The sequence below is a fragment of the Sorex fumeus genome, unplaced genomic scaffold, assembly GCF_029834395.1.
Source record: "Sorex fumeus unplaced genomic scaffold, SorFum_2.1 ptg000146l, whole genome shotgun sequence".
Classification (NCBI taxonomy): domain Eukaryota; kingdom Metazoa; phylum Chordata; class Mammalia; order Eulipotyphla; family Soricidae; genus Sorex; species Sorex fumeus.
Window position 1 is genome coordinate 392,077 of NW_026606203.1, and position 16,085 is coordinate 408,161.

Below are 16,085 nucleotides of genomic sequence, written 5' to 3' on the forward strand. Positions count from 1 at the left end.
CCATGCCGTTTTCGACACTGGAGAAGAATTTTTCCTCGGAACATGTGATAAAAGAGGTGTTGGATGCGTCGGTGTCCTTGTCAACACAAACTTGGCCAAGAGCATTGATTCATTCGAATGTCTAACAACTGGAATCGGACGTTTACATTTGAATAGATGTGGCTCACTGCCAGCAGTTTCTATCTCCGTTGTCTACGCACCAACATCTCATTATGATGAAAGAGAAATCGAGAAGTTCTACATGGAGCTAGAGAAGTTCTATAAAGAAGACCACACCTTCTACAAGATCATTGTGGGTGATTTTAATGCCAAGATAGGACCAAGAAGATCAGCTGAAGAACTTCACATCGGGACCCATCAGACTTAGTATAAGTATATATTTCTAGGGGAAAAAAGCAGAAGAAAAAGAGTTGCTGCTATCAAATAATGCCAAATCTTTGCCAAGAAATCCTTTTAAAATAAAAATTGTGACTATGGACTGTACATTATTGCCACTCAATGCCTTTTTTGCAGTCCACAACAACCAAAAGGAGAGAGAGAAAAAAAGGGAAACCCCTGCCACAGAGGCAGGGTGGGATGGGGGGGATAGATGTGAGAGGGATACCGGAATCCATGGTGGTGGGAAATGAGCACTGGCGGGAAATGAGCACTGGCGGAGGGATGGGCAATTTATCATTCTATAATAGAAACCCAAGAACAAAAATTTGTAAATGTACAACTGCACCTCATGGTATTTCACTAATAAAAATTTTAAAAAATAAAATAAAATAAAATTTGTTTTGTCTGCCAGAGATCAGCAGATGGGAACCTGAGTGAAGGCAAAAGATTAAATTGGTTGAGTTTTATTTATCCTTGAGTATATTAATTTGATTTTGGAGTCAATGTATATGACAGATTATCAAGACACAGAAATTATCAGCACTTCTCTTGTTTAAAAGTATAATGATACACTATATCTCTACCTCACATTCTTTTTATTTCTGATAGTTTGACACAAAAGATATGTCGAAGTCATAGATAAATGTAAATTATTTAAACACTTTTTTGATTATTTAAAATTACATTATAGAATTACATTACAGAGTTTCATAAATTTTAGGATTATGCAAAATCAACATGCATGTATCATATTACAATCGCTACTGAAAGGCCTACTCTGTCATTCACCATTGTTCAGTTTTTCCACTTTGATTACACATTTCCATCTGGTAACTATATAGTCTTATAGTTCTACAGTTTGTTTTTATTGCTTTGAAAAGATCAAAGTTATGCAATTTTCAACATTGCATGAAACTGGAGGATATCATGCATGAAAAGTTAGCCTTAAGGAAAGGAACAGATACAGAGAGATTTTTCTCATATATGGGATGTAAAGACACACAGCAAGGTAGCAACAAAGGTTCAAGGGCAATGTAAGGGGAGAACTGAACCACACAATTGAGTCAGAAGATTGGGAGTGAGGGATTCTGGGGGGTTGGGGGAGAGGGAGGGTTTAGTTTTTGAAAGAATGAGAGTGTCATGTTGGAATTATGTTTATGAGAAACCATTATTAATTGAATTATAAATCATAGAATATAAATAATGTTTTAGACGTTTGTCTGTCTCATTTTATTCTTTTAATTTGCTTTCTACGTATGCCACTTATATATGTACTTGTATGATGCCTATCTTTCTCTGCTTGGTTTATGTCACTAAACATAATATCGTCATGTTATCCATTTTTATACAAATAATAAGAAGATTTCACTTCATACAACTGATTAGTATTCCATTGCTTTACCACCTTTCATTTTCAAAATTTGTGGTTTAAAAGATACAAATATTGGTTTTAACAAGGCTCTGGTGTCTTAATAGATGTGATAAATACCAGGTTGTTCAATCTATGGCTTAGAGGCCAGCTGCACTCTCTAGGAGTAAAGGCAGAGCAGATAGAGAAGGGAGCACCAAATCAATGGTGCTGGGAAGATCTGACCAGGATGGGAGCTGCCTGCTGAAAGTAGTTTATGGACCGAACATGATTGCCACCCAATGTCTCTTCTGCAGACCACAGCTCCCAAAAGGAGAGATAGAACTAAAGGGAGTGCCCTACCAAAGAGGCAGTCTGGGATGGGGGCTGGGGGCTGGGAGGAATACAGTGATTGGTGGGAGTGGAGATTGGGCACTGGTGGTGGGATGGGTACTCGATCATTGTATAACTGAAACCCATGCACAACAACTTGTAAGTCTACAACTGTACCTCATGGTGATTCACTAATAAAACAAAACAAGACAAAAAATTAAAAAAAAAAAGAAAATTGCTCTTGTGTTTACTAGTCATTTTACTAGTCATTTACTAGTCATTACTAGTCATGGACATATCTCTCTATTATGACTACCTAATGTGAGTAGCTGGAATGGTAGTTTTCACTTTAGGTACCAGAGGGTTGCCTTAGACAAACACTGAAATGATATACACATTTTATTTATTCTAATATATTTTTCACAAATTGAGGAGATTCATCGTAGTTAATTGGTTGATAATAAATGTTATGAAGTTTGAGATGCTGTCAAATGTGGTTGTTTTGGGGAGGGGCTGGGGGTTGAAGGATGGCATGGGAAAGAGTGGGAAGTTATAGAGAGGACAAAGGGGGAATAGACAAGACTCTGAGAAAGAGAAACTTGGTCCAGGGTTATAAAGGCCATAAGAGGAGTAATTGCATGGGCCTGGTGAAGAGTGGGGTAGGATCAGAGGAAGAGTATAGCTGATAGGGCATTTGCTCTGCAAGCAAGAAGGACCCAGTTCAATTCTTGCAATCCTTTAGGGTCCCCAGAGACGCACCAGATGTGAAACTTGAGCGCAGAGCCAGGAGTAAGACCAGAGCACAGTCAAGTATGCCCCATCCCTGGTGTCCTCCAAAAAAAACAATGGGAGAAATGGCACGGTCTGGGGGTTTGGATTAAAAGAACAAGGTTTACACATCAAGGTTCAGTCCTCCTGAACCTTGTTTTTATTGCCTATGGGTATTATTTTTACACTTGATCACTTGACATCCCCTTACTCATTGATTTGCACGGGCGGGCACCAGTAACATCTCCATTCGTTCCTCTTTGTTGCTAGTGTAGCCCAATGGTGTCTGCTCACTCCAGAAACACAAAGAGCCTCAAACCATCGTTCAGGGTCTTGATAAAAAAGTCTGACCGTCTCATACATGGGCGACCACATGATCTTTTGACTTCCCATGCAATCCAGTTGGTAATGACTCTAGTTCAGTGGTCATCTCCAAATCGCATTACATGTCCAGCCCATATGATTTTCAAAGCCTTAGCCAACGGGACAGTCTCCCTGATTCTCGATCACCGACCAACGACTGAACTTTGGATTCCTTCCCTCACTTGAGTGAAGCCTGATAGTCCAAGCATAGCTCTTTTGGTTCCTCTTTCCTTTTTCTTTTTTTCTTTTGCTTTTGGGTCACACCGGGCGATGCACAGGGGGTTGCTCCTGGATCAGGCACTCAGGAATTACTCCTAGCTGTGCTCAGGGGATCATAATGGATGCTGGGAATCGAACCCAGGTTGGCTGCGTGCAAGGCAAATTCCCACTGTGCTATTGCTCCAGCCCCTCAATACCTCTTTGGGAGACCCAAATAGCGTTCTCACCCTGTTTCCATAGGGACCACGTGTCTAATGTATGTTAAGGCAGAAAGAATAGTGGAGTCAAAGAGATGTGCCCGGAGCTGGCGGTTCTTCATGCTCTTAGCTATTTCTTTGACACTCTTGACGGCATTCCAAGCTGTTCTCTTTCTCTTGCACAACTCAGGTGCCAGGTCGTTTGTCATGTTGAGTTCTCGACCTAGGTACATATAATTGCTGCATTCAGAGATGTTCTTTTATTTGAGAGTGAATGGAATGTTAGGAACGAGTTCCTTTCTCATGAACATTGTCTTCGTGGGATTCAGCTGCAGTCCGACATTCCACACTTAGGGGCGAAGTCGGCCAGAATTTCTACCACTTGTCTAATATTTGGTATTATGAGAATGATGTCATCAGCGAAGTGGAGGTGGTGTAGTTGCCAAACTTCTTTCTTCACTCCTGTTCCTTCCCATTCTAGTCATCTCATGATGTATGTGAGTTTGAACGACCTGTTTGGCTAGGGCTTCTATGACTGCTTCCATCTCAACAGAATCAAAGGCCTTCTTTAAATCAGTAAATGTTAGACAGAGTGGCATCTTGAACTCCCGAGAAACCTCAAGGAGCTCGGTTACTGTGTGGATATGGTCGATCATGCTTATTCCTTTTCAGACTACGGTTTGTCTCATGGTTGTCTTTCATCTAGTGTTCTGCCAATCCTCTTCTGGATAACTCGAGTGAACAGCTTGTAGAGGATGGACTATAGGCAGATTGGGCAATAGTTGCCAAAGTCGTGGATGTCTCCCGTCTTGTACAGTAGAACAGTCTTGCTGGTTTTCCATTGGGTCAGAAACTTGCATTCAGACAAGTAGCGTGTGAAGAGCCGAGCCAGTGTATGGATGAGTACTGATGGCAGATTCTTCAGGTGTTTTGATCTTACCTTGTGTGGTATGGGTCCTGTTCGCTTCTTTACTGACAAAATGTCCTGTCAGATTTCGGACGGGAGAATGTTGGAATCACATATCCTTCCTGTGGAATTTGGTATGTGGGCAGGTGGACATGGGTATTGAAGAGATCCGAGTAGAAGTCATGGATAATATTCTCCATTACCCTCACGGAAGATGTGATAGATCCATCAGGACTTTGGAGGGCAGTCATCTTGGTCTTGTAGTTGGTAAAGGACAAGCGGGTGTTTTGACTACTTTTCTCGGCTTCTGCTGCATCAGCCAGCACTGCTGCTCTTCTCTCTTTGGGGTCTTCCTTTATTGCTTCTCTGCACTGCTTTGCGATCTTGAACATTAGCTTAGGGTTGCCTGAGGCTCCTGCCAAGCCACATTGGCAAATGGGTGCGCTCCCTTCCCGAAAAAAAGGAAGAAAAGAAAAACATATAACTGATTCTTGAGTAACATAGAGGTTAAGGGTGCTAATTCCTATATAATTTTTGAAAGCCCCAAATTTAATGTATAGTCTGCTATTGACCAAGCCCCGCATCTTTTCCCGCTGAACTCGACACCCTCCACAGTGGGACACCTTCCCCAGACACCTAGAGCAGCTCCATGGGACTGTCCATCACCTAATCAGCCCCTCCCCTCCAGGTGGGTAGGGGGAGCATAAGCCAGCTTCACTGCTCCTCATCCTAATCCCCGCGCATTTTCCTGCAGAACTGGACACCCTAAATCAGGGGACACCTGCAGCAGCTCCATGGGATTTTTCCATCGGCCCTCCTACATTCCAGGATCCTGGGTGGGAGTGACCCTGCGATGGGCCAGGGGCGTGGCCACCATGTAGGGGGCGTGGCCTCCCAGAAGTGGGCATGGCCACCTCCTGGATGGGCAGCCACAGTTATATTTTCCAATTTGGGCACTCAGGACTTTCATCCCTCACTTTGTCGCCTAATATGACTAAGAATGTCTGACCACCTCTACTAGAATACAACAACATCCCACTCGCCTACTCCATTTCTAATAAAAGACCAGTATGAAATGTGCTGTACAAGCACAAATGTAAAAAATACCTCCTCCAAAGCTTCACTCAATGTCGGTTTTAAAACAAAGAATAAGGCCTGATTGAGAAGAAGGTCGGAATATAGAAAGGGAGAAGGTTGGCTACCATCGACAAACCTTATCCAAAATCCTTTCCCATGATAAGAGAGAACAGTACCTGTGATTTCAGGGGTCTACCTCTAGGATACCATAAAAACATGAAGAAAGAGCGCAAATCTCCACCACAAGGAGAATATGAAGAAAAGAATCCCGAATCCTCAAACGAGGTTGTCCACAATTGCGCTTTCTTTGATAAGGAATTCCAGGATAAAATGCAGAGGGTGTTCAAGGATCTACTCAAAGAATCAATGGAAGAGATATCCAAAGACTAAAAGAAGAAATGAAAGAAACAATAGAACAGATAGTCAAGAAAATACAGGAAGAAAAGAGAACAGAATTTAAAAAAAGCTACAAAAAGGAGAGTCACAAATAAAGGATTCAGTGGATGGAATTAAAAAGGCAGTAAGTGCCCTAAACAATAGGATAAGTGCAGATGAAGAGAGGATCAGCGAGCTTGAAGATGAGCAAGAGAAATCCCATCGGGAACAACAAGCAATAGGAAAAGACCTCAAAATGACTCTAAGGAGAATCAAAGTACTAGGGGATGACGCCAAGAGGAACAACATTAGAATCATTGCAGTACCAGAAGGACAGGGAGAAAACCCCAATGAAAAAAGCTAGAATCAAAGAAACCATTGCTGAAAAGTTCCCAGAGTTAAGGAAAGCAGACATCCAGATCGAAGGAGCCAGAAGGGTACCAGCTAAAGGAGACCCCAGAAAAAACACTCCAAGGCATATCATAGTCAGAACGATGGATGCTGTGGACAGAGACACAATATTACAAGCAGCAAGGTCAAAGAAGGAAATTACATACAAAGGAGCACCCCTTATATTCACAGCTGACCTATCAGTGGAAACACTCCAAGCCCGAAGGCAATGGTGGGATATAGTGAAAAAATTCAATGAAATGAACGCCTCACCGAGAATACTCTATCCAGCTAAACTCTTACTCAAATTCGATGGAACAATACACCAATTTTTAGATAAACACAAGCTGAGGAACTTCATACACTCCAAACTAAATCTAAAAGTAGGACTAAAGGGGCTCCTGTAAGATAAGAAGGAAAACACGTGTAAATCAACTCCTACAGGAAGATGGCACAAAACCCCATGACCATAATCTCCCTTACTGTCAATGGTCTAAATGCACCTACCAAGAGACACAGAGTGGCAAAATGGATCCAGAAACAGAAACCAACATTCTGCTGTCTACAAGAAACTCATCTGAACAATCAGAGCAAACACAGGCTCAAAGTGAAAGGATGGAAAACAATCCTGCAAGCAAACAGCTCCCTCACAAAAGCTGGGGTGGCCACACTAGTATCCGACAACATTAATTTCAGGCTGAAAAAGATTAGAAGGGACAGCGAAGGCCACTTTCTCTTCATCAAGGGGTACATTCCACAGGAAGAAATCATACTCTTAAATGTATACGTACCTAATGAAGGAATAGCTAGATACTTAAAACAACTGCTAACAGAATTTAAAGAGGACAGTGGTAGCAACACAATAGTAGATGAGACTTCAACAACACCTTATCACCTCTGGATACATCAACAAGAACAAAACTCAGCAAGGAAACATTGACTTTGAATGAAGAAATAGAAGAGAAAGGACTTATAGACCTATATAGGGCTTTACACCCCCCAAAGAAAGAATACACATTCTTCTCCAGTGCCCATGGAACATTTTCCAAAATAGACTATGTGCTAGGCCACAAAACATACCTCAATAGAATCAGGAAGATAGAAAGAGTATCAACAATCTTTTCAGACCATGATGCACTGAGGATAGATGTGAATCACACACAGACACGGACACCTGAAAACTAAACAAGTCACTGCTGAACAATGAGTGGGTCAGGAAGCACGTCTAGGAAGAAATCAAAAGATAACTAGAAACAAATAAGAACGATGGCACGAACTACCAGAACTTATGGGATGCAGCTATATCCCTATTAAGGGGAAAATTTATAGCTCTTTAAGCATATCTAAGGACGAAAGAAAGGATGCACATAAGCAACTTGAGTTCATAGCTCAAGATCTTAGAAAAGGATCAAGAGAAGGAGCCTAAATCGGGCTGAAGGAAAGAGATCATAAAACTTAGAGCAGAAATAAACGACATGGAAACCTAAGAAACAATCCGAAAGATCAATGAAACCAAGAGCTGGCTCTTAGAGAAAATAAACAAGATAGATAAACTACTAGCAACACTCACAAAGAAAGAGAGAGAGAACACTAATAAACCGAAACAAAAATAAAAATGGAGATATCACAACAGAAACCAAAGAAAATCAAAAGATCATCAGAGACTACTTTGAAAGTCTGTATGCCAAGAAAAAAGAGAAGTTAGAAGAAATGTATAAATTCCTGGATTCCGATAATCTCCCAAATCTGAGTCAAGAAGATATAGAATACCTGAATATACCTAGTCACATCAAGGAAATAGAAACTGTAATTAAAATTCTTCCCCAAAACAAAACCCCAGGTCCAGATGGATTCACTACCAAATTTTTCCAAACATCTTAAGAGGATCTACTGCCAGTCCTTCTCAAACTTTTCCAGGAAATTGAAAAAACAGAAAGTCTTCCAAACAGTTTCTATGTAGCCCATATCTCTCTAATACCAAATGGAAACAAAGACACCACGAGAGAAGAAAACTACAGGCCGATATCACTGATGAACACGGAGGAGAAGATTCTGAACAAAATACTAGCAAATAGCATTCAACAACTCATCAAAAAGATCATACACTATGACCAAGTGGGATTCATCCCGGGCGATGCAAGGATGGTTTAACATTCGGAAATCAATCAACATAATCCATCATATCAAGAAAACAAAGGATAAAAATCATATGATCATATCAATAGATGCAGAGAAAGCAATTGTCAAGATCCAGCATCCGTTTATGATGAAATCCCTCGCCAAATTAGGGATAGAGGGAACTTTCCCAAATATAGTTTAAGCCAGCTACCACAAGCATACGGCAAGCATCATCCTCAATGGGGAAAAACTGAGAGCGTTCCCCCAATATCAGGAACGAGATAAGGATTCCCACTCTCTCAACTGCTGTTCAATATAGTACTGGAAATACTAGCAATAGCAAGTAGGCAAGAAAAAGAGATTAAGTCCATCCAAATAGGAAAGGAAGAAATCAAGTTCTCACTATTCGCAAATGATATGATACTATACTTAGAGTACCCTAAAAACTGTACCAAGAAACTTCTAGAAATGATACACTCGATTGTAAATTACAGGTATAAAATAAATACCCAAAAGTCCATGGCTTTACTATATACAAATAGTGAGAGAGAACAAAATGACAAGATGAAAACAATCCCATTACAATTGTATGCCAGAAAATCAACTACCTAGGCATTAGTTTAACTAAGGAAGTAAAGGAACTGTATAAAGAAAACTACAAAACGCTGCTTCTTTAAAATAAAAGAGGACGCGAGGAAAAGGAAAAATATCCCCTATTAATGGATCGGGAGAATTAATATTGTCAAAATGGCAATACATCCCCAAGCACTGTACAAATTCAATGTGATCCGTATTAGGATACCCACGACATACTTCAAAGAATTGGAACAAACACTCCTGAAATTTATATGGAACAATAAGCCCCCACGAATAGCTAAAGCAATTCTTGGGAAAAAGAAAATGGGAGGAATTAACCTCCCGAACCTCAAGCTCTACTACAAGTAGTAATAATTAAAACAGCATGATACTGAAACAAAGGTATAGCTGCAGACCTATGGAACAGGGTTGAATATACTGACATCTCCCCTCAAACATATGATCACCTAATCTTTGAGAAAGGGGCAAGAAATGTGAAGTGGAGTACGGAAAGTCTTTTTAACAAATGGTGCTTGCAAAACTGGATGACTACATGTGAACTACTGGAATTCGATCTCTGCCTAACACAATATACAAAATTAAGATCAAAATGGATCAAAGACCTAAACATCAGACCGGAACCCATAAGGTACATTGAAGACAAAGTTGGCAAAACCCTCCATGACTTTGAAGCTAATGGCATTTTCAAGGATGTCACGTCACTGGCCAAGCAAGTGAAAACAGAGATAGACGAATGGGAATATCTTAAACTAAGAAGCTTCTGCACCTCAAAAGAAACAATGACTAAAATACAGAGAGAGTCTACAGAATGAGGAAGGATATTCTCCAAATACACATCTGACAAGGGGGTGATATCAAGTATATACAAAGCACTGATTGAACTCCACAAGAAGAAAACATCCAACCCCATCAAAAAGTGGGGCAACGAAATGAACAGAGACTTTCTCAAACAAGAAATCCGAATGGCTAAAAGGCACATGAGAAAATGCTCTACATCATTAATCATCAGGGAGATGCGGATCAAAACAACAATGAGATATCATTTCACACCACAGACACTGGCCCACATTTAAAAAAACAAAAGCAACCTGTGTTGGCATGATGTGGTGACAAAGGGACACTCCTTCACTGCTGGTGGTAATTCTGACTGGCTCAACCATTTTGGAAAACAGTATGGATGATTTCGGAAAACAGTATGAATGATTCTCAAAAAATTAGAAATTGAGCTCCCGTCTGACCCAGCAATACCACTCCTGGGAATATACCTCAGAGAAGCAAAAAATTAGAGTGAAGTGACACCTGCACTTATTTGTTCATTGGCGTACTATTTACAACAGGTAGAATATGGAAAAAAAAAAACCCGATTGCCTGAGAACCGATGACTAGTTACAGAAAATTTGGTACATCTACACAATGGAGTACTATGTAGCAGTTCGAAAAAAATGAAGTCATGAAATTTACTTACAAGTGCTACTCCGTGGAAAATATTATGCTAAGCGAAATGAGTCAGAAAGAGAGGGACAGACATAGAAAGACTGCATTCAACTGGGTAACATAAAGTAGCAAACTAAGAGAATAACAACAAGAACAGCTGTGATAAATATCAGTTTGTTCACTCCATGGCTTAGAGGCCATCGGCACACTCTAGGGGTAAAGGCAGCTCAGATAGGGAAGGGAGCACCAAATAATGGGTTCTGAGAAGATCCACCCAGAATGAGAGATGCATGCTGACAGCAGTTTATAGACAGAACATCATTGCCACCCAAAGTCTCTCCTGCAGATCACAGCACCGAAAAGGAGAGATAGAAGAAAAGGGAGTGCCCTGCCACAAAGGCAAGGCAGGATGGGGGATAGGGGTGTGAGGGATACTGGGAGTGGTAGGGGTGGAGAATGGGCACTGGTGTTGGGATGGGTACTCGATCATTGTATAACTGTAACCCAAGCACACAACTTGTAAGTCCACAACTGTAACTCATGGTGTTTAACTAATAAAACAAAACAAAACAAAACAAAACAGAAAAACAAAACAAAACAAAATAAAACAAGAGAAATATCTAACAATAGCAAAGAGGACTGTAGTACTCAAACAGTTTAGAAACAGGAACATTGGCAAGTATTTTTGAATAAGCATCCAGGAGAGAATATAGCATTGTGAGTGAACAAATCTAATCTACGGATTCATCTCATCCTCGAAATGGAAAATGACAATCTGTTACAGTTACAAATTTCGAAATAAGATATATACCATCCACTTTTTTGCTGTGTATCTATGCTTTGACAAGTATTATTTTAATTTTTAAATTTACTTTAATTATTAAGACAGTATTTCCCTGCATTAAACTATTTAATTAAATGTTTTATTAAAAATGTTTTTTTTGCGCGATTATTTTTTTTTATTAGTGAAACACCATGAGGTACAGTTGTAGATTTACAATTTTTTGTGCTTGGGTTTGATTATACAATGATAAGATACCCATCCCTCCACCAGTGCCCATTTTCCACCACCATGGATAATATCCCCCCCACCCCCATACCCCCATCCCCCCCTACCTCTGTGGCAGGGCAATCCCCTGTGTTCTCTCTCTCCTTTTGGGTGTTGTGGTCTGCAAAAGAGGCATTGAGTGGCAAACATGTTCAGTCCATAGTCCACTTTCGACATGCATCTCCCCTCCTGAGAGGGTCCTCCAAACACCCTTTATTTGGTGCTCCCTTCTCTGTCTGAGCTGCCTTTTTCTCTAGAATGCCCGACTGGGCACTAAGCTATGGAGTAATCCTCCTGGTGCTGATCTCAGCTATTCTTGGGTATTAATCTCATATTTTGTTACTTTATATCCCCCAGATGAATGCAATCTTTCTATGTCTATCCCTCTCTTTCTGACTCATTTCGCTTAGCATGATACTTTCCAAGTTGTACCACTTGTATGTAAATTTCATGCTGCATCTTTTCTAAGAGCTACATAGTATTCCATTGTATAGATGTACCAAAGTTTCTTTAACCAGTCATCTGTTCTTGGGCATTCAGGTTTCTTCCAGTTTCTGGCTATTGTAAAGAGTGCTGCAATGAACAAACAAGTGCAGATGTCACTTCGACTACACTTTTTTGCCTCTCTGGGATATATTCCCAGGAGTGGTATTGCTGGGTCAAATGGGAGCTCAATTTCTAATTTTTTGAGAAACGTCCATACTGTTTTCCAGAAGGGCTGAACTAGTCGACATTCCCACCAACAGTGAAGGAGTGTCCCTTTCTCGCCACATCCGCACCAGCATCGGTTGCTTTTGTACTTGTGAATGTGGGCCAGTCTCTGAGGTGTGAGATGGTATCTCATTGTGGTTTTGATCTGCATCTCCCTAATGATTAATGATGTAGAGCATTTTCTCATGTGCTTTTTTGCCATTCGGATTTCTTCTTTGAGAAAGTTTCTGTTCATTTCATTGACCCATTTTTGGATGGGGTTGGATGTTTTCTTCTTGTGGAGTTTAACCAATATTTTGTATAATCTGGATATCAACCCCTTGTCAGATGTGTATTCGGTGAATATCCTTTCCCATTCTGTAGACTGTCTTTGTATTTTGGTCACTGTTTCTTTGGAGGTGCAGAAGCTTCTTAGTTTAAGATAGTCCCATTCATCTATCTCTGTTTTCACTTGCTCGGCCAGTGGCGTGGCATCTTTGAAGATACCATTAGCTTCAATGTCATGGAGGGTTTTGCCAACTTTGTCTTCAATGTACCTTATGGTTTCTGGTCTGATGTTAGGGTCTTTAATCCATTTTGATCTTACTTTTGTACACGGTGTTAGGCAGAGTTCTGAGCCCATTTTTTTGCATGTAGTCGTCCAGTGATGCCAGCACAATTTGTTAAAGAGGCTTTCCTTACTCCACTTCACATTACTTGCACCTTTATCAAAGATTAGATGATGATATAATTGAGGGGAGATGTCAGTTTATTCAACCTTTTCCATTAGTCTGCAGTTCTGCCTTTGTTCCAGTACCATGCTGTTTTAAATATTACTGCTTTGTAGTACAGTTTGAAGTTCGGGAGGTTGATTCCTCCCATTTTCTTTTTCCCAAGAATTGCTTTAGCTATTCGTGGGGGCTTATTGTTCCATATAAATTTCAGGACTGTTTGCTCCATTTCTTTGAAGAATGTCGTGGGTATCCTTATAGGGATTGCATTGAATTTATACAATGCTTTCGGTAGTATTGCCATTTTGACAATGTTAAGTCTCCCTACCCATGAGCAGGGGATATCTTTCCATTTCCTCATGTCCTCTTTTATTTCCTGAAGTAGCGTTTTGTAGTTTTCTTTATACAGGTCCTTTACTTCCTTAGTTAAGCTGATGCCTAAGTACTTGATTTTATGGGGCACAATTGTGAACGGGATTGTTTTTTTCAAGTTGCTTTCTTCTCTCTCACTGTTTGCATATAGGAATGCCATGGACTTTTGGGAATTGATTTTATAGCCTGCAACTTTACTATACGAATCTATTGTTTCCAGGAGTTTTTTGGGGGAGGTTATTGGGTTCTCTAAGTAGAGTATCATATCATCTGCGAATAATGAGAGCTTGATTTCTTCCTTTCCTACCTGAATGCCCTTAATATATTTTTCTTGCCTAATCGCTATTGCAAGTAATTACAGTACTATATTGAACAGCAGTGGAGAGAGTGGGCATCCTTGTCTCGTCCCTGATCTTAGAGGGAAGGCTCTCAGTTTTTCCCCACTGAGCGTGATGCTTGCTGTAGGCTTGTGGTAGATGGCTTTAATTATGTTGAGGAAGGTCCCCTCTATACCCATTTTGGCTAGGGTTTTCATCATAAAGGGGTGCTGGATCTTTTCAAATGCTTTCTCTGCATCTATTGATATAATCATATGCTTTTTATCTTTTCTTTTGTTGATATGATGGATTACGTTGATTGATTTCCGAATTGTGAACCATCCTTGCATCCCTGGGATGAATCCTACTTGATCATGGTGTATGATCTTTTTGATGAGTAGTTTGATTCTATTTGCTAGTAGTTTGTTGAGGATCTTTGCATCTATGTTCATCAGGGATATCGGTCTGTAATTCTCTTTCTTTGTGGTATCTTTGTCTGCTTTTGGTATCAGTGTGATATTTGCTTCGTAGAAACTGTTTGGAAGTGTTTTTGATATTTCAATTTCGTGGAAAAGCTAAAAGAGGATTGGGAGTAAGTCCTCTTTAAAGATTTGGAAGAATTCACTAGTGAATCCATCCAGACCAGGACTTTTGTGCTTGGGGAGACTTTTTATTACCATTTCAATTTCCTTGATGGTGATAGGTCTGTTCAGGTGTTTCAGGTCTTCTTGGTTCAGCCTTGGGAGGCTGTAGGAGTCTAGGAATTTATCCATTTCCTCGAGGTTTTGATGTTCCGTGGCATACAGTTTCTCAAAGTACTCCCTGAGGATCCTTTGAATTTCTGTAGTTTCTGTTGTAATGACCTCCTTTACATTTCTGATTCGGTTTAATAGGGTTTTCTCTCTCCCTTTCTTTGTGAGTTTTGCTAGAGGCTTATCAATCTTGTTAATTTTCTCGAAGAACCAGCTCTTGGTTTCATTGATCTTTCAGATTGTTTTTTGGGTTTCCATCTCGTTAATCTCTGCTCTGAGTTTTAGTATTTCCTTTCTCCTGTTTGGGTTGTGCTCCTTTTTTTAGTCCTTCTCCAAGCTCTTAAGCTGTGAGGTTAGGTTACTTATGTGTTCTCGCTCCTCCTTCCTGAGTAATGCTTGTAGAGCTATCAACTGTCCTCTTAACACAGCTTTCGCTGTGTCCCATAAGTTTTGGTACCTCGTGTTCTCATTTTCATTCGTTTCTAGGGATATTTTGATTTACTTTTTGATTTCCTGTCTAAGCCATTCGTTTTCAATAGAGCACTGTTTAATTTCCAGGTGTTTGATTTAGTTTTCTGTTTTTGTGTGTGATTTACTTCTAATTTCAGCGCATTATGGTCTGAGAAGATTGTCGTTACAATCTCTATCTTCTTAGTTTTTTGGAGGCATGTTTTGTGGCTCAGCATGTGGTCTATCTTGGAGAATGTTCCATGTACAGTTGAGAAGAATATGTATTCAGCTTTTTGTGGATGAAGTGTCCTGTATATATCTACTAAGTCCCTTTCTTCCATTGTTTCCCTCAGATGAAGTATGTCCTTGCTAAGCTTGAGGCTGGTTGCTCTATCAAGAGGTGACAAAGCGGTGTTGAAGTCTCTCACTACTATTGTGTTGCTATTGATGTCTTTTTCCAAATCTATGAGTAGTTGTTTTAAGTACTTTGCTGGTCTCTCATTAGGTGCATATACATTTATTATTGTAAGTTCTTCCTGTTGTACAGATCCTTTGATCAATAACAAATGGCCTTCACTCTCTCTTATGGCATTTTTTCACTCTGAAATTGATGTGGTCTGATATTACGATGGCTACCCCAGCTTTTCTACGGGAGCTGTTTGCCTGAAGGATTGTTTTCCAGCCTTTGAGTCTGAGTCTGTGTTTGCTTTGACTATTGAGATGTGTTTCTTGCAGGCAGCAGAATGTTGGGTTCAATTTTCTAATCCATCCTGCCACTCTATGTCTTTTAATTGGTGCGTTTAGCCCATTGACATTGAGAGAGATAATTGTTATGGGATTTTGTCCCATTGTTCTGTTGAAATTTGGTGTATTTGAGGGGCCTGTCTTGCCGTAAAGTAGCCCATTTAGTTGTTCTTGTAACCATGGTTTTAGTTGTTCTTGTTAACCATGGTTGTTCTTGTAACCATGAAGTTCCTGAGCAGTTGTTAGTCTGTGAAACTGTGTGCTGTTCCTTCTATTATGAATGAGAGTCTCGCTGGTAAAGTATTTTTGGAGAAGCATTTATTTCACTGAGTTTTTTCACTATGTCCCACCACTATTTGCGGGCCATGAGGGTTTCATCAGAAAAATCAGCTGTGAATTTTAAGGATGCTCCTTTTTAAGACATTTCTTTCTTCTATCTTGCTGCATTCAGAATTTTGTCTCTGTCTAAGGTTTTGG